This window comes from Notechis scutatus, chromosome 1, assembly GCF_049901735.1.
Source record: "Notechis scutatus isolate UNSWTSFEM ecotype Mainland chromosome 1, rNotScu1.2, whole genome shotgun sequence".
In the NCBI taxonomy this organism is placed as follows: Eukaryota; Metazoa; Chordata; class Lepidosauria; order Squamata; family Elapidae; genus Notechis; species Notechis scutatus.
The window spans coordinates 340,284,451-340,295,846 of record NC_142009.1 but is presented as its reverse complement, the minus strand read 5'-3'; the positions used below and the strand labels follow the sequence as shown (position 1 = coordinate 340,295,846).

The 11,396-nt window shown below is 40.4% G+C and overlaps 1 long non-coding RNA gene across 1 annotated transcript; it reads left to right on the top strand.

Annotated features, from left to right (window-relative positions):
- Positions 1–4,492: 4,492 nt before the first annotated feature.
- On the top strand, positions 4,493–7,363 carry LOC148133628 (uncharacterized). Its single transcript, XR_015747459.1, has 3 exons — positions 4,493–4,708; positions 5,184–5,313; positions 7,182–7,363. It is a non-coding gene; the product is annotated as an uncharacterized LOC148133628 (long non-coding RNA).
- The last annotated feature ends 4,033 nt before the right edge of the window (positions 7,364–11,396 follow it).

Below are 11,396 nucleotides of genomic sequence, written 5' to 3'. Positions count from 1 at the left end.
ATCCACAAGCCTGGAAAGACCCCTCCAAAGGAGGAAAAACCATGTACAGGAAAGGAGAATGTACAGAATCTGCCATCCTACCTGTTTGAAACAAGCATGACTGGAGAAAGCTACAATATCTACAATGCCATTTATGCTCTGGCACATGCATTACATGCAATGCATGGATCCAGAGGGCGACCAGCCATGCTGAGACTTGGAGAGAGGATCTCAAATGTCCAGTCCTGGCAGGTAATCTCTGGGTGTCAGATCTGCCACCTCACTTCTTCTTTTGTCTTACTTCAGTGCCAGCCTGCCATAGATGCTGGAGTGGAGGGAAGCTTTTTGGGAAGGGGAATGGAGCACCTTTGCTGTAGTTTGGGCCAGCCGGAGAAAACATCAGAAGGACAACCGGCCAGAGAGAAAAGTGCATCTGCATTCCAAGAACTGCCAAAAACTTCTCTTTTGATTATGATTGGGCATGAGGGGCCAATGGGAGGACAGGCCTGGGAAACAGGGGAAGTTTACGAGGGAATTGACACAGGATCCTCAAACTTGGCTTTGCCTTACTGTACTTCCTTTGACTTTGGCAAAACTATACCTTGCCCTCAAAAATGAAGTCAATGGGCTGTTTCTGCCTTCTGAGTTGGTGTGGTGGTTATCCGACAGCAGGTGCAGATGGCTGAGGGGAGCAAGAACTCAGATGAGGGGCCAGGACCATTAGGGAGTGGACTGCTGCCTTCAGAGATTGTGGGGGCTGGCAGCAGCAATGAGGAGGTTCCCGAGGAGCCTGTGCCAAGTGCACGTATGAACGCAGGGTTGCTCGCAGGAAAAAGCAGCTACAACAGCATGGGGGACTCGGGAGTAAGGCTGCAAGGTAATGACCCCTCCTTCAAGAAGATAAAAGGCAGCTGTGCAGGGAACATTCTTTGTAGGAAGCAAAGACGTTTTGAAACTCAGCCTCATGCACATTACAGTTGGTATTTTAAGACTGTTGTACTGAAAACTACTTCTTATCTGTTGTTTTTTTGGCAGCCTTGCAAAAATTTGGCAAGTCTCTTTCTTGTCAGAGCTGATTAGTTGGAAGCAGCCTTTTATCTGTGAAGAAATAGAATTCTTAGCTGAACGAATAAAATGGAATTCTTAGCTGAATTCTTGTGCTGCTGCCTTTGTCTTGTGTTTGCTCTCTTGGAACTAGGTTGGGTCAGGACAGTTCAAGTCAAGACAGATCTTATTCAGGCCACAGATCTTAAAGAGAGGAAACTACCCATGTCAATTTCTTGAGTTAATTATCTTTATGGCATGATATCCCTGCATCTAATCTGCATAAAACCAGGGTTCCAGAGATTGCCCTAATTAAATCATGAGCCTCGAGCCAAGCTTCAAAAGGATCCAAAAGGTTTATTAGGAGCAACATGTTGGCATTGACCCATATGAAGCCCACTCTGCCAAGGATGGAATTCAAATTTTTTAACAACCGGTTCTGTGGGCATGGCTTAGGTGCTTTTAATATATATAATATATTAATAACCAAAGATCCACATACAAATACCGAGAACCTCAGAAAACATTATATATATATATATATATATATATATATATATATATATATATATGTATATGTATATGTATATGTATATGTATATGTATATGTATATGTATATGTATATGTATATGTATATGTATATGTATATATTTGTTTTCTGAGGTTCTCGCGGTATTATGTGATCTTTGTTTCGAGTTCTCGCAGATTCAAGTATCTAGGCACGTTTGGCGGGTCCCACTCGCCATCTTCAGACTGGTGCTTTCGGCTTAGTGCCAGTGCAAGCAGTGCCAGTGCAATCTGCTTGCACTGGCACTAGCCAAGCACAGCTGAAGATATATGAATCTTACGAGACAATAACAAAGATCCATATATATATATATATATATATATATATATATATATATATATATATATATATATATATATATATGATTTTAGTCATTTAAATCCAATAGCCAAAAATCCAAAAATCACCAAGTAATCCAAATAATCCAAAACTGTTTTTCTTCTTGCTTCTTTTTCCACTTTCTCTTTCTGGGGTTCTATTATTTTGTTACAAAGTTTCAGTTAGAATGTATCTTTTAGGAATCTTGTTAAGGTTTCACTATAAGTTCCTTTTAGTTCCAGGCAGTCTCCTCCATTTTTCCAGATCCTGCCCTTTTATTATTTCCTTTTCTCTCCTTTCCTGCTTTGAAAGGTTTTTGAGTATCCAAAAGTCTTTATTATCCCTTTGACATTTTATTTTCAGCTTAATTGCCTATTGATGTCAAAGTGGATTTTTGTCAATTTCTTACTTAAATCTCTTAGCTGTCAGTATAAGGAAGGGAAGAAAAAAAAAGGCAAATGCTTTCCCTTCCCTCTCTCCTTTCCTGCCTCAAAGTCTTCTTTGGGAACAATGTTATTTTTTATAGTTCAAATTCCAGGGTACCTTACGTTGTTGCTTTTTCAGTTTAAGTCGGTCAACCAAAAGTTTCTCTTCTTATCTCCCTCCTGCACATTCTTTTCCGGTCGAGTTCTTCTTTGAGGTGGCCATTTCTGACCACCGCTGCAACCGCCTTTGGGAAAGGGAGTAATGGCCAGCTGAGGAGGAGAGATGCAGCTCTCCTTGACCCTGCTGGTGGTCTCCCCCCTCTTCACCACCTCTACGGGATGGCTTAGCCCCAAATCCAGCTGGCTTGGGGCGCTCCGGTGGTGAACACGGATCGAAACTGCGCACGATCGCGGATTTCGGTTTATCGCCGAAGAAGCTCAAACTGGAAGTCCATGCTTACTTACATTGTTACATGTGTATGAATTAAAATATCATTTTCTTCTCCTTTCTGAAATGCATAAATATAATAAGTTCATCCTTGTTTCTGCAGGCGTACCTCCCATTATTTCTGGAGAAAATTCCTCCAAGGTGCATCTTAATGACAAATTAAGTAGTGAGCCTTGAATATTTGTTTGGGTCCTGCATTTTGGTCCCACAACAATTTCTAAATGAGTTACCAGTTCCTCTTTCATTCTAGGTTCTATTTTTTTTCTAGCCAGGAAGGCAGGATAACCACCTTTCCTTGCCAGCCTTTACTTTTAAGGATTGGGAATTCTGGTCCATTTTCCAGGGTTTAACTCCCCTTTACCCAACACTCCACTCTATAGTGTCCTCTCCCTTCCAGCCTTTATTCTTGTGTTATAACCATACAATTTTCCATTTGACTGAGTTGCTTCTCCATCACACATTCCTTGGGAGGAAAGAATTTCTTGTGGCCAGATTTCTATAACTGGTCTGTATCTTAGGAAGGCTTATAAGGCTGAAAGGCTCAGCTCCACTTTGTTCAGCCATGGCAGCTTCAGAGCCCCCTTTCTCACTCCACCAAATACCCCTCCTTCTTTTAATTCTCCACCTCAATGTCCTTCCACTCTTACACCCATCCCCTTTGCCCCTCAGTGCTTCCTCGCTGTGGCGTTTGGTTTTCATGGTTTTGTAAGTTGCAAGAACTAGGTACCTGATGAATTAGTAAGATTAGAGATGACATGATGGCTGTCTTCCAACATCTGAGGGGCTGTCACAGAGAAGAAGGGGTTGACTTCTAATCCAAAGCACTTTAGGGCACGACAAGAAGTAAGAGATGAAAGATTAAGAGAGAATTAAAGAAACGTTTTCTGACATTCTTAATTAGAAACAAAGAAACTGTTAACTCTGCAGGTGCTCGGAAGGAGGGGACAGGAGTTACCCAGCAACTGGACAGTAACATGATTGAACCATGTTACTAATTGTTTTGGGAAAGTGAAAAACATTACTTTTAATTAGGTGGAAACTTCAGGAATAGTCAGAGTCAGTTTTCACCAGCCTGTGCCAATATGATATATCCAAAAAAATTGTTCTTTGAGGAAATTGCCTTCCTTGGAGTTTTGTTTGCTGTGGGAATGTTACTTGGAAACCTGACAGAAACATAGAAAATGGACAACCGGAAAAAAACTAATGGTCCATCAAGTGTGCCCTTTGAGTTTATCTTTTTTATTTCTCTTTAATTTATTTTTTATTATTCTTTACAAATTATTTTTATTTCATTTTAATTTGTTGTTGGATGATGGATATGTGTTTATCTCAAGCCTGTTTAAACTCAGATACTGATGATTGACCCACAACCTACACTGGGAGTTGGTTCCAAGCTTCTTCTACTCGTTCTGTGAAGGAATCCTTTTTAACATTATTTCTGAACATCCCTCCTGTCACTTTGAAGGCATGTCCCCCATGCTCCTCATTCTTGCTTAGGATCGAAAATAATGCCTTTTAGAACCCTATTCATACCCTTCATCTATTCAAAGGTTTTAATCATGCCATTGTCCCCCTTTCCCTTCTGTCCTCCAGTTGTCCATATTCAGAAAAATCTCCTAAGACAGCCCAGAATGATAGCAGTCATTATGTCTCATTTGGGGCTTTCAGCCAATGACTCCAATTTCTGAAGATCTCTTTTCTTTCAGCTTCTTCCCTATTTGAGGAATGTCCAGTTCAACAACAGTGCTGGTGATGAAATCTCCTTCTCAGAAAATGGACTGGGATCTGCTGGTTATGATCTTCTGAACTGGGTTTTCCTCCCCAATTTATCATTTGTCCCTGTGAAAGTTGGACAAATAGATCCTGGGGCTCCCCCAGGCCAGGATTTCACCATCAACTCCAATGCAATTGTCTGGTCAAGAAAGGTGAGCTGGAAGGTCAAATAAATTCAGCAAAAGACTCATTCTCTTCTGGGGATTCAAAACTTCCTCCTTACTGGAAAACAGGTCACTGAATCAGAAATTTGGCGAACATCTGTTTAGAAAAACATGGTTTGCATGTAAAATATTTGACGTTCTGCTTGAAATCCAGGATGCATTTAGAGCAGCCAACACCTGTTTCCATAGACGATTCCCATTCAATTAGATTCCCATGACTGTTTGTTTTAGGAAAGCTGTAGTTCAATTCCCAAGTCTTCTTTTATGTGCCAAGTCCCAGTTCCAATCTCTAGAATCTATCGGTGGTGTGGAGTGTCACTGGCTTTAATCCCCCTATAGCATTTCCTGGGTTCCAATAGACCCTTTGTAAACATGTTGACAATGGAAACAAAAATGTACAAATGAATACATGAAACCTATTAATTGCTTAGGCCACCTATAGCAATTCTCTTTTCTCTTCTAGAAGGTGCCCGTTGCCAGGTGTGGCATCAAGAGGTGCCAGGCAGGAGAGAGGAAGAGAGTTCCAGAAGGCAAGGAAGTTTGCTGCTACCAATGTGCCCCTTGTCCAGAAGGGACTATTTCTAATCAGACAGGTAGAGCACACTTTCAGTGTAGATCTTCCAAGATGAAGGAAACCATTCAGTAGAAACAACTATGAAGTTTTTTTAATGGATTTCACATTTTTCAAAATATTCATCCTTTGCAGCAGAATCTTGGAGTTGATGGATCTAAATTATCCTCCTAGCCACCATTCCTGCTCCATAGCAATTTGATGCAGGATAGTTTCAGGGCAGAATTCATGGGTTCCCTTTCTAGATTTTTTAGTCCTTCTCTTGCAACCCATCAAGAAAACCAGCAATCAAACTTTTCATGAAGGAGTGGGTTGTGGAGGGTCAAGTTTTAATTTGTATTATTTAAGATGAGCATCTTCTGTCAGCGCTATCAGTCTCCCAGGAGGTTGATAGACCTTTTGGAGAAAGGGGAGATCCACCTAACTTTGTCTTCCTGCCCTTCCCTATAGAAGCAAATAGTCAGAATGAGTCAATCCAAAATCCAAAGTAGAGAACTTGTTTGTCCAAAGGTGCTTTTTCAAGAGGAAATGGGACTTTCTGGTTTTTCTTTAAACTTCTTGGATGAGAATTGAAGTCTTCAGAAAAAACCAGAAATTCTAATTGCCTTTTTAAAAATCACCTTCAGTATTGAATAAATCAATATTGAAGGATGATTTGCCCCTTTTTTATATACCACCAAATGTAAAGTGACTTTATTTCAGATACAGCTTTCTGTGATCCCTGCCCAGAAGACCAGTATCCCAACAAGGACAACGTCCAATGCATTGCCAAGAAGCTCCATTTTCTCTCTTATCAAGACACCCTGGGATATGCTTTAGTTTCTCTCACTCTTTCTCTCTCCATGATCACATTGGGAGTCCTGGCAGTTTTCCTTAAACATCGTGACACACCAATCGTCAAGGCCAATAACAGAGATCTTACCTACCTCCTCCTGGTCTCCCTCCTGCTTTGCTTCCTCTCCTCCTTCCTCTTCATTGGTCGACCCAGGAAGCTCACCTGTCTCTTCCGACAAACTGCCTTTGCCATTCTCTTTTCTCTTGCAGTCTCCTCTGTCTTGGCAAAAACTGTCATGGTGGTTCTGGCCTTCATGGCCACCAAACCAGGGAACAGGTCAAGGAAACTCTTAGGAAAATCACTGACAAATTCCATTGTCATAGCATGTCCCCTGATCCAAGCCGTTCTTTGTGTCACCTGGCTGGTAACCTCCCCTCCATTTCCCAACTTGGACTTCCACTCCTTGACTGGTGAGATCATTTCTGAATGTCAGGAAGGCTCAGCTTCAATGTTTTATGCTGTCCTTGCCTACCTGGGCTTCCTGGCCCTCATCAGTTTCACTGTGGCCTTTCTGGCTAGGAAATTGCCTGACAGTTTTAATGAAGCCAAGTTTATTACTTTCAGCATGCTGGTCTTTTGCAGTGTTTGGATCACCTTCCTCCCCAGCTACCTGAGCACCAAAGGGAAGTCCATGGTGGCTGTGGAGATCTTCTCCATCTTGGCCTCTGGGGCTGGTCTCTTGGCTTGCATCTTTCTCCCCAAATGCTACATTATCCTACTGAGGCCTGATCTGAATCAGAGAGAAAATATAATGAGGCATAAGAATGTCTGATTTATGTGGAAAGTAGTAACTTTTACTTTAAAACTTTTATTGTATTGAACAAGTTAAAAAAAACCAATCTAAATTCCTTTTTCTGGGAGGGGGATAAAATTCAATATGGACATATCCAAGTCCTTCTTTTTGTGTAGAAAAAAATCAAAGGCACATATTTAGAATTGAAGAGAGCATCCTGGGCAGCAGCACATGTGAAAAGAATCTCTCTCTCTTCATGAATCACAAGCTGAACATGAGCCAACATGAGCAGCTTGTTGCTGATATTCTTTGTCTGATGCAGGTGAAAAACCCACAGAGTCTGTGCTGAATCAGCAGGCATGAAGTGTGAAAAATAAGAGGGAATCATGGTTCCTCCATATGCTACATTGGTTAGACCACATCTGAATACTGCATTCAGCCTCAGAGACAGACCAGAACATAGTGGCAGAGTGTAAGATTCTGGCATGGACAGCATGCACTGAATGGTACGAACAAGTAGCTGATGTTCTGTACAGGAACATATGCACAGTGTATGGACTGGACCTTCCCAAGCCCAGTTGTGATCTTTCACACAAAGTTTTGGAGAATAACAGGGCTAAGATCCTCTGTGACTTCCAGATAAAGGCAGACATGCAGGTCCTTGCCAATGAACCAGATAAAGAGGTCATAGAGAAGAAGACAGAGGTGGGATAGATCAGCCATGTCAAATAACAGCAACATCAGAAGAAGGAGGTGGGAAGTGGAGAAAGGTCAAAAGAATGAACTGGAGAAGATATGGAAAGGGAAAAGGGGTCCTAGTGATAGGGGTCCTTTGGTCTGTACTCTTAAACTGGTAGAGGGGCTCCAGTGGATCCCAGGAATAATAGCAGATAGCCAGAAGAGTGAAGTGGCAGGAACTACTAAGTGTCATGCCCCTGGTGGAGACTGACTCTGAAGGAGAAGAGGGAGTGGAAGTATGGCTCCGGAGATTGTGGAGGAGGCTGGGGAAGGGCAGAGGCTGGCTGAGCAATCAGAGGAGGACCCAGGCCCATCCCCTATCCATCCTAGGGCATGCAGGGAGGAGAGGAAAGGGAGAGACATGGTCTACCAGGAGGAGAGGACCTTGGTCCTTTTCATGGGCTGCAGCTGTGACAACTGAATAAGAGGACAGACATGTGTATGGGTGAGTCCTGGAAACAAAGCATGGAAATATCTCTAGTTTATGGTTCCTCTCTGTGTTTGGCGTCCTTCCCAATGTGTGTTATCTGTGGACGTCCTCCAGCCCTTATTTTGCCTACTTTTTGTTGCTTTTTTCTTTCTTCTTGTAACTGTGTGGGAGTTTTTTGTCTTCCATCAAAGATATTCAGAGCTTGAAAGCAAAATGAAGGAATAAAAGGGGCTTCACCTGTTTTCTGTGACTGTGTTTGTTTTGTATCCCACCCTGGGTCATCACACTAAGATACTATGTCGGTCCTTGTCTTATTTGACTCAATGGTGACTGGGTAGGAGAGACCCCACCCTGGACCTTCTTTATGTGAGGTACCACAGGGGTCAGTGCTGTCCCCTCTCCTATTCCACATCTACACAAGACCATTAAAGAGCAGAGCAAATGTAACTCCATGTATAGCCTATGTGTAATCTAAGAAACTATAACAAAATATTAAGTAAGACATTGTGTAAAAATGTTATCTGTAAGGAAATAACAAGGTTATAAATGTCTTAGCACATTCTGGTCAGAAAGCTGGTTGGCAGATCAAAGAAGATAGTTCGCAGGTCAAGAAACCAGTTGTCATACTAAAATTAATAATGCTGACAATAGTTGGAAGTAGCAACTGCTAAGGGGAAGGAGATTACTGGAAATGAATAACTACTGGGATGGAATGCTGGGAAGAGGAAGATTGTCCACCCAGAAATCAACCAATAAAAATAAGGGGCATTAATGGGCTGGAGTTTTGAAACCTTATTTAACCATCATGTATCCCTATGTAAAATGTCTCCTGTGTGTCTACCCACATGAAAGTAGGAGTCCAGCCTTGGCAAACATTTCACTAAAAAAAGGTCTTATATTGTTCCTGTTGATTTCAACCTGAGAAGTTGATTTTTTCACATGAGATGAGGTATCCTTGATATGCTGATGATACTCAATTGTACAACTTTGCTTCTGGTAAATTAAGCATCACTCTACGTGTCCTGTCCTGCTGGACACCCTGGTAACCTCCTGCTTGGACTATTACTATTGGGCTGCCCTTGAAGGGTAGCCAGAAACTTCAGCTGCTACAAATTGAAGCAGCAACAAAGGTTATGCATGTTTCTGGTAGGGCACATTATCGCTCTGCTTGCTAGTTGCATTGATTGATCTCATCACAGCAGAGTTGGGGACTCTCTTATTATTTTATAAAGGTTTTAAGCAATGATTGCCTTCTTTATTTACAATTTACAAAATGGGGAGGTGATAAGCAACCTGGGAAAGCCAAGGGAAATCATCAAAACCATAAAAAAGTGAAAGTTAGAATATTTTGGATATGTGGTCTTCCAGTTAGGCTCCCTTGAGGACGGACTGAATCCACGACCATCTGCAGTTTCAGTTTGTGCTCGCCGCTGGAGGGCCACGATCTACCTGATTTGGGGCTGAAGCCACCCCGTAGAGGTGGCGGAGAAAGGGGAGAATGCCAGCTGAGTTGAGGGGAGCCACATTCCCCCTCCTTGGCGAGGCATAAAACTCCTCTCTGAAGGCGGATGCAGAGATGGCCAAAATGGCCCAAAGAGCCCAAAAGGGACAAAAGAGGAAGATCTTACCGGACAAGATCATGCAGGAGCAGAGAGAAGAAGAGGACAGCTTGGGTGACTGGGTTAAACAGGATTAACATCTGAATATAAGGAACCCTGGAGCTAAATACTTAAGAACTCTTAGGAAAATATTTTTAAAGCTGCGGTACAGAAGAGAAGGAAAAAAAAATCTGAAAAAAGGGGGTGAAATTTGGACATACTAAAGAGTGCCACCTGATGCTGAAATAAATTAATGTGAACTTTTAAAAGACTTTTAAAGAAAAATAAAGAAAAAAATGTTGCTACAATCAAATAGAGCCCCTGGAAGGTGAAAGTGCAGTTTGGAACTTTGTAACAAAGAAAGAAGCAAGAAAAAAGTGTTCTGGAATTGTTTGATGATTTTGGAAACTTTGAACATTGGATTATTCCTGGATACAATTGAAATTTATTCTGGGAAGCAATCTTATAGAATTTGGTTGTCTAAAAGTACTGGGAAGTGTTGAAAGATGGCAGAACTTTACTTGGAACTGAAAATGGTACTAAAAATATGAAGGAGCAATTGCAAGTGAAAGGAGAATTGTTTGGCTTTGTTCTGCAATCTCTGGAAATGGCGGTCTTGGACTATGAGGATCAGCAAAAAGCTCCAGAGGCAGAAGAAGACTTGAATAAAGGAGAGGCCATCTTTAATATAAAAAAAATTGGGACAACGAGGTTTGAAACTCAAAAAGGAGGGAAAGGGACTTAAAAACTGGAGATTAGAGGAGGTAATTAGAAAAAGGAACATTGTGAGAAATAAACAAAATATAAGGAAAAAGCAGAAAGGAGGATTACAGTAGGAAGCATTAAAGAGGGAGTGAGAAAAAGGGGGGGAAATGAAGGGGAAAAGAAGTTACAAAAAACAGAATCAGGAAATAAAGAAATATGGGAAATGAACAAGAATTAAAGGGAATAGTTTGATTGATGGATACAGAGATAATGGCTGAAATTACAACTAAAATAGAGGAGTCTGCATGGTGATAAGGGATTGTATAAATATTTTAGAAATAAGAAATTATGTAGAAAACAGGAAAATATATGTAATTAAAATGGAAGATGAAATGGGGATTGTTACTTAATGGAATGTATGATAACAGCTAGATCAAATAAAAAACAAAAATATGTAAAATACAATTGAATTATATTAATGTATATTAAGGATTTATAAAATGTGATTGAAATGAATTATGAGAAGGATTGTAAGGGAATTAATACCAGTTTTTTCTTTAGGATCAATTTGAATTGATTAATTATTTTCATCCATTTTATTTATTTTTTATTTCTTTTAAACTTAAAATTGTTTAGAGGTAATTTAAAGGGGAAGTACTGTGCAGAATCTGACTAAAAGGGATTTATGTTATAATATAATTATTAGATGATGGAAATTATAATTGTTTAATGGGATAATTTAGAAGTAAAATATTTAATGGGATGTGAAAGGGAATCAACTATAAGAAATGAAGGTGACACATTTTAATTGGCAACTATAGGTGAAACCTTGCTTTGTTATGTTTGAAATGTGGATATGGATTGAAATTGTACACAGGACAGATAAAAGTATAAGTATAATTATTTTGAACATTATTTTGAAAATATCCTTGAAAAGGATATGTAATAGATTTAGAAATGAATGAGAGAGTTACAAAATAAGCCTGAGGGAAGTATTTGAGGGGAAAATTAATGAAGAATATTTAAAATAGTGATAAGATATGAAATTGAATATGAAAGATGAATT